The 20,376-nt window shown below is 47.2% G+C and overlaps 1 protein-coding gene across 2 annotated transcripts in view; it reads right to left on the reverse strand.

The window, feature by feature from the left end:
- Positions 1-20,376, reverse strand: part of sntg1 (syntrophin, gamma 1) — a 105,660-nt gene that overhangs the window by 28,451 nt on the left and 56,833 nt on the right. The window lies entirely within an intron of this gene.

Consider the following 20,376-nt stretch of genomic DNA (forward strand, 5'->3'; position numbering starts at 1 on the left):
GAGTGAGGAGCTGTGTGTGTATAGAGTAGTTCGTGACAGATGTAGTTCACTGTAGAGGGAGTGAGGAGCTGTGTGTGTACAGTGTAGTTTGTGACTGATGTAGTTCACTGTAGAGGGAGCGAGGAGCTGTGTGTGTACAGTGTAGTTCGTGACAGATGTAGTTCACTGTAGAGGGAGGGAGGAGCTGTGTGTGTAGTGTAGTTTGTGACTGATGTAGTTCACTGTAGAGGGAGAGAAGAGCTGTGTGTGTACAGTGTAGTTTGTGACTGATGTAGTTCACTGTAGAGGGAGAGAGCAGCTGTGTGTGTACAGTGTAGTTTGTGACTGATGTAGTTCACTGTAGAGGGAGTGAGGAGCTGTGTGTGTACAGAGTAGTTCGTGACAGATGTAGTTCACTGTAGAGGGAGTGAGGAGCTGTGTGTGTATAGAGCAGTTCGTGACAGATGTAGTTCACTGTAGAGGGAGTGAGGAGCTGTGTGTGTACAGTGTAGTTTGTGACTGATGTAGTTCACTGTAGAGGGAGCGAGGAGCTGTGTGTGTACAGTGTAGTTCGTGACAGATGTAGTTCACTGTAGAGGGAGGGAGGAGCTGTGTGTGTAGTGTAGTTTGTGACTGATGTAGTTCACTGTAGAGGGAGAGAGGAGCTGTGTGTGTACAGTGTAGTTTGTGACTGATGTAGTTCACTGTAGAGGGAGAGAGGAGCTGTGTGTGTACAGTGTAGTTTGTGACTGATGTAGTTCACTGTAGAGGGAGAGAGCAGCTGTGTGTGTACAGTGTAGTTTGTGACTGATGTAGTTCACTGTAGAGGGAGAGAGGAGCTGTGTGTGTACAGTGTTGTTTGTGACTGATGTAGTTCACTGTAGAGGGAGAGAGGAGCTGTGTGTGTACAGTGTAGTTTGTGACTGATGTAGTTCACTGTAGGGGGAGCGAGGAGCTGTGTGTGTACAGTGTAGTTTGTGACTGATGTAGTTCACTGTAGAGGGAGAGAGGAGCTGTGTGTGTACAGTGTAGTTTGTGACTGATGTAGTTCACTGTAGAGGGAGAGAGGAGCTGTGTGTGTGTAAAGTGTAGTTTATGACTGATGTAGTTCACTGTAGAGGGAGCGAGGAGCTGTGTGTGTACAGTGTAGTTTGTGACTGATGTAGTTCACTGTAGAGGGAGAGAGGAGCTGTGTGTGTACAGTGTAGTTTGTGACTGATGTAGTTCACTGTAGAGGGAGAGAGGAGCTGTGTGTGTGTACAGTGTAGTTTGTGACTGATGTAGTTCACTGGAGAGGGAGCGAGGAGCTGTGCGTGTACAGTGTAGTTTATGACTGATGTAGTTCACTGTACACGCACAGCTCCTCGCTCCCTATCCAGTGAACTACATCAGTCACAAACTACACTGTACACACACAGCTCCTCGCTCCCTCTACAGTGTAGTATGTGACTGATGTAGTTCACTGTAGAGGGAGAGAGGAGCTGTGCGTGTACAGTGTAGTTTGTGACTGATGTAGAGGGAGCGAGGAGCTGTGTGTGTACAGTGTAGTTTGTGACTGATGTAGTTCACTGTAGAGGGAGAGAGGAGCTGTGTGTGTAGTGTAGTTCATGACTGATGTAGTACACTGTAGAGGGAAAGAGGAGCTGTGCGTGTACAGTGTAGTTTGTGACTGATGTAGTTCACTGTACACACACAGCTCCTTGCTCCCTCTCCAGTGAACTACATCAGTCACTAACTACACTGTACACACACAGCTCCTCACTCCCTCTACAGTGTAGTTTGTGACTGATGTAGTTCACTGTAGAGGGAGCGAGGAGCTGTGTGTGTACAGTGTAGTTTGTGACTGATGTAGTTCACTGTAGAGGGAGAGAGGAGCTGTGTGTGTGTAAAGTGTAGTTTATGACTGATGTAGTTCACTGTAGAGGGAGTGAGGAGCTGTGTGTGTACAGAGTAGTTCGTGACAGATGTAGTCCACTGTAGAGGGAGAGAGGAGCTGTGTGTGTACAGTGTAGTTTGTGACTGATGTAGTTCACTGTAGAGGGAGTGAGGAGCTGTGTGTGTACAGTGTAGTTTGTGACAGATGTAGTTCACTGTAGAGGGAGGGAGGAGCTGTGTATCTACAGTGTAGTTTATGACTGATGTAGTTCACTGTAGAGGGAGCGAGGCGCTGTGTGTGTACAGTGTAGTTTGTGACTGATGTAGTTCACTGTAGAGGGAGAGAGGAGCTGTGTGTGTGTAAAGTGTAGTTTATGACTGATGTAGTTCACTGTAGAGGGAGTGAGGAGCTGTGTGTGTACAGAGTAGTTCGTGACAGATGTAGTCCACTGTAGAGGGAGAGAGGAGCTGTGTGTGTACAGTGTAGTTTGTGACTGATGTAGTTCACTGTAGAGGGAGTGAGGAGCTGTGTGTGTACAGAGTAGTTCGTGACAGATGTAGTTCACTGTAGAGGGAGTGAGGAGCTGTGTGTGTATAGAGTAGTTCGTGACAGATGTAGTTCACTATAGAGGGAGAGAGGAGCTGTGTGTGTACAGTGTAGTTCGTGACAGATGTAGTTCACTGTAGAGGGAGCGAGGAGCTGTGCGTGTACAGTGTAGTTTGTGACGGATGTAGTTCACTGTAGAGGGAGAGAGGAGCTGTGTGTGTAGTGTAGTTCGTGACAGATGTAGTTCACTGTAGAGGGAGGGAGGAGCTGTGTGTCTACAGTGTAGTTTATGACTGATGTAGTTCACTGTAGAGGGAGCGAGGCGCTGTGTGTGTACAGTGTACTTTGTGACTGATGTAGTTCACTGTAGAGGGAGCGAGGAGCTGTGTGTGTACAGTGTAGTTCGTGACAGATGTAGTTCACTGTAGAGGGAGGGAGGAGCTGTGTGTCTACAGTGTAGTTTATGACTGATGTAGTTCACTGTAGAGGGAGCGAGGCGCTGTGTGTGTACAGTGTACTTTGTGACTGATGTAGTTCACTGTAGAGGGAGAGAGGAGCTGTGTGTGTACAGTGTAGTTTGTGACTGATGTAGTTCACTGTAGAGGGAGAGAGGAGCTGTGTGTGTACAGTGTAGTTTGTGACTGATGTAGTTCACTGTAGAGGGAGAGAGCAGCTGTGTGTGTACAGTGTAGTTTGTGACTGATGTAGTTCACTGTAGAGGGAGAGAGGAGCTGTGTGTGTACAGTGTTGTTTGTGACTGATGTAGTTCACTGTAGAGGGAGAGAGGAGCTTTGTGTGTACAGTGTAGCTTGTGACTGATGTAGTTCACTGTAGAGGGAGAGAGGAGCTGTGTGTGTGTACAGTTTAGTTTATGACTGATGTAGTTCACTGTAGAGGGAGAGAGGAGCTGTGTGTGTACAGTGTAGTTTGTGACTGATGTAGTTCACTGTAGGGGGAGCGAGGAGCTGTGTGTGTACAGTGTAGTTTGTGACTGATGTAGTTCACTGTAGAGGGAGAGAGGAGCTGTGTGTGTACAGTGTAGTTTGTGACTGATGTAGTTCACTGTAGAGGGAGAGAGGAGCTGTGTGTGTGTAAAGTGTAGTTTATGACTGATGTAGTTCACTGTAGAGGGAGCGAGGAGCTGTGTGTGTACAGTGTAGTTTGTGACTGATGTAGTTCACTGTAGAGGGAGAGAGGAGCTGTGTGTGTACAGTGTAGTTTGTGACTGATGTAGTTCACTGTAGAGGGAGAGAGGAGCTGTGTGTGTGTACAGTGTAGTTTGTGACTGATGTAGTTCACTGGAGAGGGAGCGAGGAGCTGTGCGTGTACAGTGTAGTTTATGACTGATGTAGTTCACTGTACACGCACAGCTCCTCGCTCCCTCTCCAGTGAACTACATCAGTCACAAACTACACTGTACACACACAGCTCCTCGCTCCCTCTACAGTGTAGTATGTGACTGATGTAGTTCACTGTAGAGGGAGAGAGGAGCTGTGCGTGTACAGTGTAGTTTGTGACTGATGTAGAGGGAGCGAGGAGCTGTGTGTGTACAGTGTAGTTTGTGACTGATGTAGTTCACTGTAGAGGGAGAGAGGAGCTGTGTGTGTAGTGTAGTTCATGACTGATGTAGTACACTGTAGAGGGAAAGAGGAGCTGTGCGTGTACAGTGTAGTTTGTGACTGATGTAGTTCACTGTACACACACAGCTCCTTGCTCCCTCTCCAGTGAACTACATCAGTCACTAACTACACTGTACACACACAGCTCCTCACTCCCTCTACAGTGTAGTTTGTGACTGATGTAGTTCACTGTAGAGGGAGCGAGGAGCTGTGTGTGTACAGTGTAGTTTGTGACTGATGTAGTTCACTGTAGAGGGAGAGAGGAGCTGTGTGTGTACAGTGTAGTTCGTGACTGATGTAGTTCACTGTAGAGGGAGTGAGGAGCTGTGTGTGTACAGAGTAGTTCGTGACAGATGTAGTTCACTGTAGAGGGAGTGAGGAGCTGTGTGTGTATAGAGTAGTTCGTGACAGATTTAGTTCACTGTAGAGGGAGTGAGGAGCTGTGTGTGTACAGTGTAGTTTGTGACTGATGTAGTTCACTGTAGAGGGAGCGAGGAGCTGTGTGTGTACAGTGTAGTTCGTGACAGATGTAGTTCACTGTAGAGGGAGGGAGGAGCTGTGTGTGTACAGTGTAGTTTGTGACTGATGTAGTTCACTGTAGAGGGAGAGAGGAGCTGTGTGTGTGTACAGTGTAGTTTATGACTGATGTAGTTCACTGTAGAGGGAGAGAGGAGCTGCGTGTGTACAGTGTTGTTTGTGACTGATGTAGTTCACTGTAGAGGGAGAGAGGAGCTTTGTGTGTATAGTGTAGTTTGTGACTGAGGTAGTTCACTGTAGAGGGAGCGAGGAGCTGTGCGTGTACAGTGTAGTTTGTGACGGATGTAGTTCACTGTAGAGGGAGCGAGGCGCTGTGTGTGTAGTGTAGTTCGTGACAGATGTAGTTCACTGTAGAGGGAGGGAGGAGCTGTGTATCTACAGTGTAGTTTATGACTGATGTAGTTCACTGTAGAGGGAGCGAGGAGCTGTGTGTACACAGTGTAGTTTGTGACAGATGTAGTTCACTGTAGAGGGAGCGAGGAGCTGTGTGTGTAGTGTAGTTTTTGACTGATGTAGTTCACTGTAGAGGGAGAGAGGAGCTGTGTGTGTACAGTGTAGTTTGTGACTGATGTAGAGGGAGCGAGGAGCTGTGTGTGTACAGTGTAGTTTGTGACTGATGTAGTTCACTGTAGAGGGAGCGAGGAGCTGTGTGTGTACAGTGTAGTTTGTGACTGATGTAGTTCACTGTAGAGGGAGAGAGGAGCTGTGTGTGTAGTGTAGTTCATGACTGATGTAGTTCACTGTACACACACAGCTCCTTGCTCCCTCTCCAGTGAACTACATCAGTCACTAACTACACTGTACACACACAGCTCCTCACTCCCTCTACAGTGTAGTTTGTGACTGATGTAGTTCACTGTAGAGGGAGCGAGGAGCTGTGTGTGTACAGTGTAGTTTGTGACTGATGTAGTTCACTGTAGAGGGAGAGAGGAGCTGTGTGTGTACAGTGTAGTTTGTGACTGATGTAGTTCACTGTAGAGGGAGTGAGGAGCTGTGTGTGTACAGTGTAGTTTGTGACTGATGTAGTTCACTATAGAGGGAGAGAGGAGCTGTGTGTGTACAGTGTAGTTTGTGACTGATGTAGTTCACTGTAGAGGGAGTGAGGAGCTGTGTGTGTACAGAGTAGTTCGTGACAGATGTAGTTCACTGTAGAGGGAGTGAGGAGCTGTGTGTGTATAGAGTAGTTCGTGACAGATGTAGTTCACTGTAGAGGGAGTGAGGAGCTGTGTGTGTACAGTGTAGTTTGTGACTGATGTAGTTCACTGTAGAGGGAGCGAGGAGCTGTGTGTGTACAGTGTAGTTCGTGACAGATGTAGTTCACTGTAGAGGGAGGGAGGAGCTGTGTGTGTAGTGTAGTTTGTGACAGATGTAGTTCACTGTAGAGGGAGGGAGGAGCTGTGTGTGTAGTGTAGTTTGTGACTGATGTAGTTCACTGTAGAGGGAGAGAAGAGCTGTGTGTGTACAGTGTAGTTTGTGACTGATGTAGTTCACTGTAGAGGGAGAGAGCAGCTGTGTGTGTACAGTGTAGTTTGTGACTGATGTAGTTCACTGTAGAGGGAGAGAGCAGCTGTGTGTGTAGTGTAGTTTTTGACTGATGTAGTTCACTGTAGAGGGAGGGAGGAGCTGTGTGTGTAGTGTAGTTTGTGACTGATGTAGTTCACTGTAGAGGGAGAGAAGAGCTGTGTGTGTACAGTGTAGTTTGTGACTGATGTAGTTCACTGTAGAGGGAGTGAGGAGCTGTGTGTGTACAGAGTAGTTCGTGACAGATGTAGTTCACTGTAGAGGGAGTGAGGAGCTGTGTGTGTATAGAGTAGTTCGTGACAGATGTAGTTCACTGTAGAGGGAGTGAGGAGCTGTGTGTACACAGTGTAGTTTGTGACAGATGTAGTTCACTGTAGAGGGAGCGAGGAGCTGTGTGTGTAGTGTAGTTTTTGACTGATGTAGTTCACTGTAGAGGGAGAGAGGAGCTGTGTGTGTACAGTGTAGTTTGTGACTGATGTAGAGGGAGCGAGGAGCTGTGTGTGTACAGTGTAGTTTGTGACTGATGTAGTTCACTGTAGAGGGAGAGAGGAGCTGTGTGTGTACAGTGTAGTTTGTGACTGATGTAGTTCACTGTAGAGGGAGAGAGGAGCTGTGTGTGTACAGTGTAGTTTGTGACTGATGTAGTTCACTGTAGAGGGAGAGAGGAGCTGTGTGTGTAGTGTAGTTCATGACTGATGTAGTTCACTGTACACACACAGCTCCTTGCTCCCTCTCCAGTGAACTACATCAGTCACTAACTACACTGTACACACACAGCTCCTCACTCCCTCTACAGTGTAGTTTGTGACTGATGTAGTTCACTGTAGAGGGAGTGAGGAGCTGTGTGTGTACAGTGTAGTTTGTGACTGATGTAGTTCACTGTAGAGGGAGAGAGGAGCTGTGTGTGTAGTGTAGTTCATGACTGATGTAGTTCACTGTACACACACAGCTCCTTGCTCCCTCTCCAGTGAACTACATCAGTCACTAACTACACTGTACACACACAGCTCCTCACTCCCTCTACAGTGTAGTTTGTGACTGATGTAGTTCACTGTAGAGGGAGCGAGGAGCTGTGTGTGTACAGTGTAGTTTGTGACTGATGTAGTTCACTGTAGAGGGAGAGAGGAGCTGTGTGTGTACAGTGTAGTTTGTGACTGATGTAGTTCACTGTAGAGGGAGAGAGGAGCTGTGTGTGTACAGTGTAGTTTGTGACTGATGTAGTTCACTGTAGAGGGAGTGAGGAGCTGTGTGTGTACAGAGTAGTTCGTGACAGATGTAGTTCACTGTAGAGGGAGTGAGGAGCTGTGTGTGTATAGAGTAGTTCGTGACAGATGTAGTTCACTGTAGAGGGAGTGAGGAGCTGTGTGTGTACAGTGTAGTTTGTGACTGATGTAGTTCACTGTAGAGGGAGCGAGGAGCTGTGTGTGTACAGTGTAGTTCGTGACAGATGTAGTTCACTGTAGAGGGAGGGAGGAGCTGTGTGTGTAGTGTAGTTTGTGACAGATGTAGTTCACTGTAGAGGGAGGGAGGAGCTGTGTGTGTAGTGTAGTTTGTGACTGATGTAGTTCACTGTAGAGGGAGAGAGCAGCTGTGTGTGTACAGTGTAGTTCGTGACTGATGTAGTTCACTGTAGAGGGAGAGAGCAGCTGTGTGTGTACAGAGTAGTTCGTGACAGATGTAGTTCACTGTAGAGGGAGTGAGGAGCTGTGTGTGTACAGAGTAGTTCGTGACAGATGTAGTTCACTGTAGAGGGAGTGAGGAGCTGTGTGTGTATAGAGTAGTTCGTGACAGATGTAGTTCACTGTAGAGGGAGTGAGGAGCTGTGTGTACACAGTGTAGTTCGTGACAGATGTAGTTCACTGTAGAGGAAGGGAGGAGCTGTGTGTGTAGTGTAGTTTGTGACAGATGTAGTTCACTGTAGAGGGAGCGAGGAGCTGTGTGTGTAGTGTAGTTTGTGACTGATGTAGTTCACTGTAGAGGGAGAGAGGAGCTGTGTGTGTACAGTGTAGTTTATGACTGATGTAGTTCACTGTAGAGGGAGAGAGGAGCTGTGCGTGTACAGTGTAGTATGTGACTGATGTAGTTCACTGTAGAGGGAGAGAGGAGCTGTGCGTGTACAGTGTAGTTTGTGACTGATGTAGTTCACTGTAGAGGGAGAGAGGAGCTGTGCGTGTACAGTGTAGTTTGTGACTGATGTAGTTCACTGTAGAGGGAGAGAGGAGCTGTGTGTGTAGTGTAGTTCATGACTGATGTAGTACACTGTAGAGGGAAAGAGGAGCTGTGCGTGTACAGTGTAGTTTGTGACTGATGTAGTTCACTGTAGAGGGAGAGAGGAGCTGTGCGTGTACAGTGTAGTTTATGACTAATGTAGTTCACTGTAGAGGGAGCGAGGAGGTGTGTGTAGTTTATGACTGATGTAGTTCACTGTACACACACAGCTCCTCGCTCCCTCTATAGTGAACTACATCAGTCACAAACTACCCTGTACACACACAGCTCCTCGCTCCCTCTACAGTGTACTACATCAGTCATGAACTACACTGTACACACACAGCTCCTCTCTCCCTCTACAGTGAACTACATCAGTCACAAACTACACTGTACACACACAGCTCCTCCCTCCCTCTACAGTGAACTACATCAGTCACATACTACACTGTACACGCACAGCTCCTCTCTCCCTCTACAGTGAACTACATCAGTCACAAACTACGCTGTACACGCACAGCTCCTCGCTCCCTCTCCAGTGTAGTTTATGACTGATGTAGTTCACTGTACACACACAGCTCCTCGCTCCCTCTACAGTGTACTACATCAGTCATGAACTACACTGTACACACACAGCTCCTCTCTCCCTCTATAGTGAACTACATCAGTCACAAACTACACTGTACACACACAGCTCCTCGCTCCCTCTACAGTGTACTACATCAGTCATGAACTACACTGTACACACACAGCTCCTCTCTCCCTCTATTGTGAACTACATCAGTCACAAACTACACTGTACACACACAGCTCCTCTCTCCCTCTATAGTGAACTACATCAGTCACAAACTACACTGTACACGCACAGCTCCTCTCTCCCTCTACAGTGAACTACATCAGTCACATACTACACTGTACACGCACAGCTCCTCACTCCCTCTACAGTGAACTACATCAGTCACAAACTACACTGTACACGCACAGCTCCTCTCTCCCTCTACAGTGAACTACATCAGTCACATACTACACTGTACACGCACAGCTCCTCTCTCCCTCTACAGTGAACTACATCAGTCACATACTACACTGTACACACACAGCTCCTCGCTCCCTCTACAGTGTACTACATCAGTCATGAACTACACTGTACACACACAGCTCCTCTCTCCCTCTATAGTGAACTACATCAGTCACATACTACACTGTACACACACAGCTCCTCGCTCCCTCTACAGTGTACTACATCAGTCATGAACTACACTGTACACACACAGCTCCTCTCTCCCTCTATAGTGAACTACATCAGTCACAAACTACACTGTACACACACAGCTCCTCGCTCCCTCTACAGTGTACTACATCAGTCATGAACTACACTGTACACACACAGCTCCTCTCTCCCTCTATTGTGAACTACATCAGTCACAATCTACACTGTACACACACAGCTCCTCTCTCCCTCTATAGTGAACTACATCAGTCACAAACTACACTGTACACGCACAGCTCCTCTCTCCCTCTACAGTGAACTACATCAGTCACATACTACACTGTACACGCACAGCTCCTCACTCCCTCTACAGTGAACTACATCAGTCACAAACTACACTGTACACGCACAGCTCCTCTCTCCCTCTACAGTGAACTACATCAGTCACAAACTACACTGTACACGCACAGCTCCTCTCTCCCTCTACAGTGAACTACATCAGTCACATACTACACTGTACACGCACAGCTCCTCTCTCCCTCTACAGTGAACTACATCAGTCACAAACTACGCTGTACACGCACAGCTCCTCTCTCCCTCTACAGTGAACTACATCAGTCACATACTACACTGTAAACGCACAGCTCCTCTTTCCCTCTACAGTGTACTACATCAGTCATGAACTACACTACACACACAGCTCCTCTCTCCCTCTACAGTGAACTACATCAGTCACAAACTACACTGTACACGCACAGTTCCTCTCTCCCTCTACAGTGAACTACATCAGTCACAAACTACACTGTACACGCACAGCTCCTCTCTCCCTCTACAGTGAACTACATCAGTCACAAACTACACTGTACACGCACAGCTCCTCTCTCCCTCTACAGTGAACTACATCAGTCACATACTACACTGTACACGCACAGCTCCTCTCTCCCTCTACAGTGAACTACATCAGTCACAAACTACGCTGTACACGCACAGCTCCTCTCTCCCTCTACAGTGAACTACATCAGTCACATACTACACTGTACACGCACAGCTCCTCACTCCCTCTACAGTGAACTACATCAGTCAAAAACTACACTGTAGAGGGAGTGAGGAGCTGTGCGTGTACAGTGTAGTATGTGACTGATGTAGTTCACTGTAGAGGGAGTGAGGAGCTGTGCGTGTACAGTGTAGTATGTGACTGATGTAGTTCACTGTAGAGGGAGAGAGGAGCTGTGCGTGTACAGCGTAGTTTGTGACTGATGTAGTTCACTGTAGAGGGAGTGAGGAGCTGTGCGTGTACAGCGTAGTTTGTGACTGATGTAGTTCACTGTAGAGGGAGAGAGGAGCTGTGCGTGTACAGTGTAGTATGTGACTGATGTAGTTCACTGTAGAGGGAGAGAGGAGCTGTGCGTGTACAGTGTAGTTTGTGACTGATGTAGTTCACTGTAGAGGGAGAGAGGAGCTGTGTGTGTAGTGTAGTTCATGACTGATGTAGTACACTGTAGAGGGAAAGAGGAGCTGTGCGTGTACAGTGTAGTTTGTGACTGATGTAGTTCACTGTAGAGGGAGAGAGGAGCTGTGCGTGTACAGTGTAGTTTATGACTAATGTAGTTCACTGTAGAGGGAGCGAGGAGGTGTGTGTAGTTTATGACTGATGTAGTTCACTGTACACACACAGCTCCTCGCTCCCTCTACAGTGAACTACATCAGTCACAAACTACCCTGTACACACATAGCTCCTCGCTCCCTCTACAGTGAACTACATCAGTCACAAACTACACTATACACACACAGCTCCTCGCTCCCTCTACAGTGAACTACATCAGTCACAAACTACACTGTACACACACAGCTCCTCGCTCCCTCTACAGTGAACTACATCAGTCATAAACTACACTGTACACACACAGCTCCTCTCTCCCTCTACAGTGAACTACATCAGTCACAAACTACGCTGTACACGCACAGCTCCTCTCTCCCTCTACAGTGAACTACATCAGTCACATACTACACTGTACACGCACAGCTCCTCTTTCCCTCTACAGTGTACTACATCAGTCATGAACTACACTACACACACAGCTCCTCTCTCCCTCTACAGTGAACTACATCAGTCACAAACTACACTGTACACGCACAGCTCCTCTCTCCCTCTACAGTGAACTACATCAGTCACAAACTACACTGTACACGCACAGCTCCTCTCTCCCTCTACAGTGAACTACATCAGTCACAAACTACACTGTACACGCACAGCTCCTCTCTCCCTCTACAGTGAACTACATCAGTCACATACTACACTGTACACGCACAGCTCCTCTCTCCCTCTACAGTGAACTACATCAGTCACAAACTACGCTGTACACGCACAGCTCCTCTCTCCCTCTACAGTGAACTACATCAGTCACATACTACACTGTACACGCACAGCTCCTCACTCCCTCTACAGTGAACTACATCAGTCAAAAACTACACTGTAGAGGGAGTGAGGAGCTGTGCGTGTACAGTGTAGTATGTGACTGATGTAGTTCACTGTAGAGGGAGTGAGGAGCTGTGCGTGTACAGTGTAGTATGTGACTGATGTAGTTCACTGTAGAGGGAGAGAGGAGCTGTGCGTGTACAGCGTAGTTTGTGACTGATGTAGTTCACTGTAGAGGGAGTGAGGAGCTGTGCGTGTACAGTGTAGTTTGTGACTGATGTAGTTCACTGTAGAGGGAGAGAGGAGCTGTGCGTGTACAGTGTAGTATGTGACTGATGTAGTTCACTGTAGAGGGAGAGAGGAGCTGTGCGTGTACAGTGTAGTTTGTGACTGATGTAGTTCACTGTAGAGGGAGAGAGGAGCTGTGCGTGTACAGTGTAGTTTGTGACTGATGTAGTTCACTGTAGAGGGAGAGAGGAGCTGTGTGTGTAGTGTAGTTCATGACTGATGTAGTACACTGTAGAGGGAAAGAGGAGCTGTGCGTGTACAGTGTAGTTTGTGACTGATGTAGTTCACTGTAGAGGGAGAGAGGAGCTGTGCGTGTACAGTGTAGTTTATGACTAATGTAGTTCACTGTAGAGGGAGCGAGGAGGTGTGTGTAGTTTATGACTGATGTAGTTCACTGTACACACACAGCTCCTCGCTCCCTCTACAGTGAACTACATCAGTCACAAACTACCCTGTACACACATAGCTCCTCGCTCCCTCTACAGTGAACTACATCAGTCACAAACTACACTATACACACACAGCTCCTCGCTCCCTCTACAGTGAACTACATCAGTCACAAACTACACTGTACACACACAGCTCCTCGCTCCCTCTACAGTGAACTACATCAGTCATAAACTACACTGTACACACACAGCTCCTCGCTCCCTCTACAGTGAACTACATCAGTCATAAACTACACTGTACATGCACAGCTCCTCGCTCCCTCTACAGTGAACTACATCAGTCATAAACTACACTGTACACGCACAGCTCCTCGCTCCCTCTACAGTGAACTACATCAGTCATAAACTACACTGTACACACACAGCTCCTCGCTCCCTCTACAGTGTAGTTTATGACTGATGTAGTTCACTGTAGAGGGAGCGAGGAGCTGTGTGTGTACAGTGTAGTTTGTGACTGATGTAGTTCACTATAGAGGGAGTGAGGAGCTGTGTGTGTACAGTGTAGTTTGTGACTGATGTAGTTCACTGTAGAGGGAGCGAGGAGCTGTGTGTGTACAGTGTTGTTTGTGACTGATGTAGTTCACTGTAGAGGGAGAGAGGAGCTTTTCGTGTATAGTGTAGTTTGTGACTGATGTAGTTCACTGTAGAGGGAGAGAGGAGCTGTGTGTGTGTACAGTGAACTACATCAGTCATAAACTACACTGTACACGCACAGCTCCTCGCTCCCTCTACAGTGTAGTTTATGACTGATGTAGTTCACTGTAGAGGGAGCGAGGAGCTGTGTGTGTAGTGTAGTTTGTGACTGATGTAGTTCACTGTAGAGGGAGCAAGGAGCTGTGTGTGTACAGTGTAGTTTGTGACTGATGTAGTTCACTGTAGAGGGAGAGAGGAGCTGTGTGTGTAGTGTACTTCGTGACTGTTGTAGTTCACTGTAGAGGGAGCGAGTAGCTGTGTGTGTACAGTGTAGTTTGTGACTGATGTAGTTCACTGTAGAGGGAGCGAGGAGCTGTGTGTGTACAGGGTAGTTTGTGACTGATGTAGTTCACTGTAGAGGGAGCGAGGAGCTGTGTGTGTACAGTGAACTACATCAGTCATAAACTACACCCACCTCCTCGCTCCCTCTACAGTGAACTACATCAGTCATAAACTACACTGTACACGCACAGCTCCTCGCTCCCTCTACAGTGTAGTTTATGACTGATGTAGTTCACTGTAGAGGGAGCGAGGAGCTGTGTGTGTAGTGTAGTTTCTGACTGATGTAGTTCACTGTAGAGGGAGAGAGGAGCTGTGTGTGTACAGTGTAGTCTATGACTGATGTAGTTCACTGTAGAGGGAGCGAGGAGCTGTGTGTGTACAGTGTAGTTTGTGACTGATGTAGTTCACTGTAGAGGGAGTGAGGAGCTGTGTGTGTACAGAGTAGTTCGTGACAGATGTAGTTCACTGTAGAGGGAGAGAGGAGCTGTGTGTGTACAGTGTAGTTTGTGACTGATGTAGTTCACTGTAGAGGGAGCGAGGAGCTGTGTGTGTACAGTGTAGTTTGTGACTGATGTAGTTCACTGTAGAGGGAGAGAGGAGCTGTGTGTGTGTAAAGTGTAGTTTATGACTGATGTAGTTCACTGTAGAGGGAGCGAGTAGCTGTGTGTGTACAGTGTAGTTTGTGACTGATATAGTTCACTGTAGAGGGAGCGAGGAGCTGTGTGTGTAGTTTATGACTGATGTAGTTCACTGTACACACACAGCTCCTCCTTCCCTCTACAGTGAACTACATCAGTCACAAACTACACTGAACACACACAGCTCCTCGCTCCCTCTACAGTGAACTACATCAGTCACAAACTACACTGTACACACACAGCTCCTCGCTCCCTCTACAGTGAACTACATCAGTCACAAACTACACTGTACACACACAGCTCCTCCTTCCCTCTACAGTGAACTACATCAGTCATAAAGTACACTGTGACTGATGTAGTTCACTGTAGAGGGAGAGAGGAGCTGTTTGTGTACAGTGAACTACATCAGTCATAAACTACACTGTAGAGGGAGCGAGGAGCTGTGCGTGTAGTTTATGACTGATGTAGTTCACTGTAGAGGGAGCGAGGAGCTGTGCGTGTACAGTGTAGTTTGTGACTGATGTAGTTCACTGTAGAGGGAAGGAGGAGCTGTGTGTGTACAGGGTAGTTTGTGACTGATGTAGTTCACTGTAGAGGGAGCGAGTAGCTGTGTGTGTACAGTGTAGTTTGTGACTGATATAGTTCACTGTAGAGGGAGCGAGGAGCTGTGTGTGTAGTTTATGACTGATGTAGTTCACTGTACACACACAGCTCCTTCTTCCCTCTACAGTGAACTATATCAGTCACAAACTACACTGTACACACACAGCTCCTCCTTCCCTCTACAGTGAACTACATCAGTCACAAACTACACTGTACACACACAGCTCCTCCTTCCCTCTACAGTGAACTACATCAGTCACAAACTACACTGTACACACACAGCTCCTCCTTCCCTCTACAGTGAACTACATCAGTCACAAACTACACTGTACACACACAGCTCCTCTCTCCCTCTACAGTGAACTACATCAGTCATAAAGTACACTGTAGAGGGAGCGAGGAGCTGTGTGTGTAGTGTAGTTTTTGACTGATGTAGTTCACTGTAGAGGGAGAGAGGAGCTGTGTGTGTACAGTGTAGTTTATGACTTATGTAGTTCACTGTAGAGGGAGCGAGGAGCTGTGTGTGTACAGGGTAGTTTGTGACTGATGTAGTTCACTGTAGAGGGAGCGAGGAGCTGTGCGTGTACAGTGTAGTTTGACTGATGTAGTTCACTGGAGAAGGAGTGAGGAGCTGTTTGTGTACAGTGAACTACATCAGTCATAAACTACACTGTAGAGGGAGAGAGGAGCTGTGTGTGTGTGTACAGTGTAGTTTATGACTGATGTAGTTCACTGTAGAGGGAGCGAGGAGCTGTGTGTGTACAGTGTAGTTTGTGACTGATGTAGTTCACTGTAGAGGGAGCGAGGAGCTGTGTGTGTACAGTGTAGTTTGTGACTGATGTAGTTCACTGTAGAGGGAGAAAGGAGCTGTGTGGGTACAGTGTAGTTTATGACTGATGTAGTTCACTGTAGAGGGAGCGAGGAGCTGTGTGTGTACAGTGTAGTTTGTGACTGATGTAGTTCACTGTAGAGGGAGCGAGGAGCTGTGTGTGTACAGTGTAGTTTGTGACTGATGTAGTTCACTGTAGAGGGAGAGAGGAGCTGTGTGTGTACAGTGTAGTTTGTGACTGATGTAGTTCACTGTAGAGGGAGCGAGGGGCTGTGTGTGTACAGGGTAGTTTGTGACTGATGTAGTTCACTGTAGAGGGAGCGAGGAGCTGTGTGTGTACAGTGAACTACATCAGTCATAAACTACACACACAGCTCCTCGCTCCCTCTATAGTGAACTACATCAGTCATAAACTACACTGTACACGCACAGCTCCTCGCTCCCTCTACAGTGAACTACATCAGTCATAAACTACACGCACAGCTTCTCGCTCCCTCTACAGTGTAGTTTATGACTGATGTAGTTCACTATAGAGGGAGCGAGGAGCTGTGTGTGTAGTTTATGACTGATGTAGTTCACTGTACACACACAGCTCCTCGCTCCCTCTACAGTGAACTACATCAGTCACAAACTACCCTGTACACACACAGCCCCTCGCTCCCTCTACAGTGAACTACATCAGTCACAAACTACACTGTACACACACAGCTCCTCTCTCCCTCTACAGTGAACTACATCAGTCATAAACTACACTGTACACACACAGCTCCTCCTTCCCTCTACAGTGAACTACATCAGTCATAAAGTACACTGTGACTGATGTAGTTCACTGTAGAGGGAGAGAGGAGCTGTTTGTGTACAGTGAACTACATCAGTCATAAACTACACTGTAGAGGGAGCGAGGAGCTGTGCGTGTAGTTTATGACTGATGTAGTTCACTGTAGAGGGAGCGAGGAGCTGTGCGTGTACAGTGTAGTTTGTGACTGATGTAGTTCACTGTAGAGGGAAGGAGGAGCTGTGTGTGTACAGGGTAGTTTGTGACTGATGTAGTTCACTGTAGAGGGAGCGAGTAGCTGTGTGTGTACAGTGTAGTTTGTGACTGATATAGTTCACTGTAGAGGGAGCGAGGAGCTGTGTGTGTAGTTTATGACTGATGTAGTTCACTGTACACACACAGCTCCTTCTTCCCTCTACAGTGAACTATATCAGTCACAAACTACACTGTACACACACAGCTCCTCCTTCCCTCTACAGTGAACTACATCAGTCACAAACTACACTGTACACACACAGCTCCTCCTTCCCTCTACAGTGAACTACATCAGTCACAAACTACACTGTACACACACAGCTCCTCCTTCCCTCTACAGTGAACTACATCAGTCATAAAGTACACTGTAGAGGGAGCGAGGAGCTGTGTGTGTAGTGTAGTTTTTGACTGATGTAGTTCACTGTAGAGGGAGAGAGGAGCTGTGTGTGTACAGTGCAGTTTATGACTTATGTAGTTCACTGTAGAGGGAGCGAGGAGCTGTGTGTGTACAGGGTAGTTTGTGACTGATGTAGTTCACTGTAGAGGGAGCGAGGAGCTGTGCGTGTACAGTGTAGTTTGACTGATGTAGTTCACTGGAGAAGGAGTGAGGAGCTGTTTGTGTACAGTGAACTACATCAGTCATAAACTACACTGTAGAGGGAGAGAGGAGCTGTGTGTGTAGTGTAGTTTGTGACTGATGTAGTTCACTGTAGAGGGAGAGAGGAGCTGTGTGTGTGTGTACAGTGTAGTTTATGACTGATGTAGTTCACTGTAGAGGGAGCGAGGAGCTGTGTGTGTACAGTGTAGTTTGTGACTGATGTAGTTCACTGTAGAGGGAGCGAGGAGCTGTGTGTGTACAGTGTAGTTTGTGACTGATGTAGTTCACTGTAGAGGGAGAAAGGAGCTGTGTGGGTACAGTGTAGTTTATGACTGATGTAGTTCACTGTAGAGGGAGCGAGGAGCTGTGTGTGTACAGTGTAGTTTGTGACTGATGTAGTTCACTGTAGAGGGAGCGAGGAGCTGTGTGTGTACAGTGTAGTTTGTGACTGATGTAGTTCACTGTAGAGGGAGAGAGGAGCTGTGTGTGTACAGTGTAGTTTGTGACTGATGTAGTTCACTGTAGAGGGAGCGAGGGGCTGTGTGTGTACAGGGTAGTTTGTGACTGATGTAGTTCACTGTAGAGGGAGCGAGGAGCTGTGTGTGTACAGTGAACTACATCAGTCATAAACTACACACACAGCTCCTCGCTCCCTCTATAGTGAACTACATCAGTCATAAACTACACTGTACACGCACAGCTCCTCGCTCCCTCTACAGTGAACTACATCAGTCATAAACTACACGCACAGCTCCTCGCTCCCTCTACAGTGTAGTTTATGACTGATGTAGTTCACTATAGAGGGAGCGAGGAGCTGTGTGTGTAGTTTATGACTGATGTAGTTCACTGTACACACACAGCTCCTCGCTCCCTCTACAGTGAACTACATCAGTCACAAACTACCCTGTACACACACAGCCCCTCGCTCCCTCTACAGTGAACTACATCAGTCACAAACTACACTGTACACACACAGCTCCTCTCTCCCTCTACAGTGAACTACATCAGTCATAAACTACACTGTACACACACAGCTCCTCACTCCCTCTACAGTGAACTAAATCAGTCACAAACTACACTGTACACACACAGCTCCTCCTTCCCTCTACAGTGAACTACATCAGTCACAAACTACACTGTACACACACAGCTCCTCTCTCCCTCTACAGTGAACTACATCAGTCAAAAACTACACTACACACACAGCTCCTCGCTCCCTCTATAGTGTAGTTTATGACTGATGTAGTTCACTGTAGAGGGAGCGAGGAGCTGTGTGTGTAGTGTAGTTTTTGACTGATGTAGTTCACTGTAGAGGGAGAGAGGAGCTGTGTGTGTGTGTGTGTACAGTGTAGTTTATGACTTATGTAGTTCACTGTAGAGGGAGAAAGGAGCTGTGGGTGTACAGTGTAGTTTGTGACTGATGTAGTTCACTGTAGAGGGAGAGAGGAGCTGTGTGTGTAGTGTAGTTCGTGACTGATGTAGTTCACTGTAGAGGGAGCGAGGAGCTGTGTGTAGTTTATGACTGATGTAGTTCACTGTACACACACAGCTCCTCGCTCCCTCTACAGTGAACTACATCAGTCACAAACTACACTACACACACAGCTCCTCTCTCCCTCTACACAAGTCATAAACTACACTGTACACACACAGCTCCTCGCTCCCTCTACAGTGAACTACATCAGTCATAAACTACACTGTACACACACAGCTCCTCGCTCCCTCTACAGTGAACTACATCAGTTATAAACTACACTGTACACACACAGCTCCTCGCTCCCTCTACAGTGAACTACATAAGTCATAAACTACACTGTACACACACAGCTCCTCTCTCCCTCTACAGTGAACTACATCAGTCATAAACTACACTGTACACACACAGCTCCTCTCTCCCTCTACAGTGAACTACATCAGTCATAAACTACACTGTACACACACAGACAGCAGTAGAGTTGAGATTCACACAGATGAATAAATAGAAATGATGTGTGTTAGAAATATATATTGCACTGTTAACATCTAGATTCAGTCGTTTCAGGACGTGTGTAGTGCACTACAGAGGGAGGATGGAGTGATTTGGGATTAAACCTCTGTGCGGACAGATCCGTGTGGACGAGCCCTGAACCAAGACCCCCACATTATAAACCAGGAACAATGAGGGTACTACAATAAATATCAGCAGCGCACCGCCTCTGAGGGGTGAGGTATGGAGTGTGTGTGAGGGTGTAAACTTAGACGACGGACTCTTACTGCTGCCCTGACGGAGCGCTCGCTGCCTGTTAAACTGGGCGAGAGTTCAGTGAAGTGCAGTGAGAGTGCTTTCTGTGGAGGAGGAGTATGAAGTGAACACTGCACCCCGTGCTGACTCTGGATCAGTGAGTGTGTGCTGTGTAATGTGCTGCGGAGAAATGTTCGAGCACAAAGAATTGTCTGGGTTTGTAGCGAGCGCTGGAGCTAAAGAACTCAATCACAGCTTCAGGAGAGAACATGTTTTTCTAATAGACACATATCGCAAATCACAGGGGCCTCAAAGTCAGACTTGAACCAACAAAGTTAAAACAAAAAAGAACTTTGTAGATTACTTCAAAAAGAAAAAAAAAGCCTAAAAGTATTTCAGCAGCACAATTATTCCACCCACTCACCCATGCTCTATCAGAACTATGCTATTTATAAAAGGAATACATTTTCCTGCACATACTTAATAATGAAGTGTTTGGACAGCTGTCTAAGCCTTGAAGACCACACACACACACACACACACTGAACAATCACTGGATAAAGAACACTTACCTTGTATCTATCCCCACTGTCCATTTTATCAGCCTTACTGTCCACTCCCATCACTCTGTAGTTCTACACTTACAGACTGTAGACCATCTGTTGCTCTGCATACTTTGTTACCCCCCTCTCCCCCTGTTCCTCAGCGCTCAGGACCCCCACAGAGCAGGTGTGATGTGGTGGTGGATCATTCTCAGCGCTGCAGTGACACTGACGTGGTGGTGGTGTGTGTTGTGCTGGTGTAGAGTGGATCAGACACAGCAGTGCTGCTGG

This window comes from Hoplias malabaricus, chromosome 10, assembly GCF_029633855.1.
Source record: "Hoplias malabaricus isolate fHopMal1 chromosome 10, fHopMal1.hap1, whole genome shotgun sequence".
Lineage (NCBI taxonomy): Eukaryota > Metazoa > Chordata > Actinopteri > Characiformes > Erythrinidae > Hoplias > Hoplias malabaricus.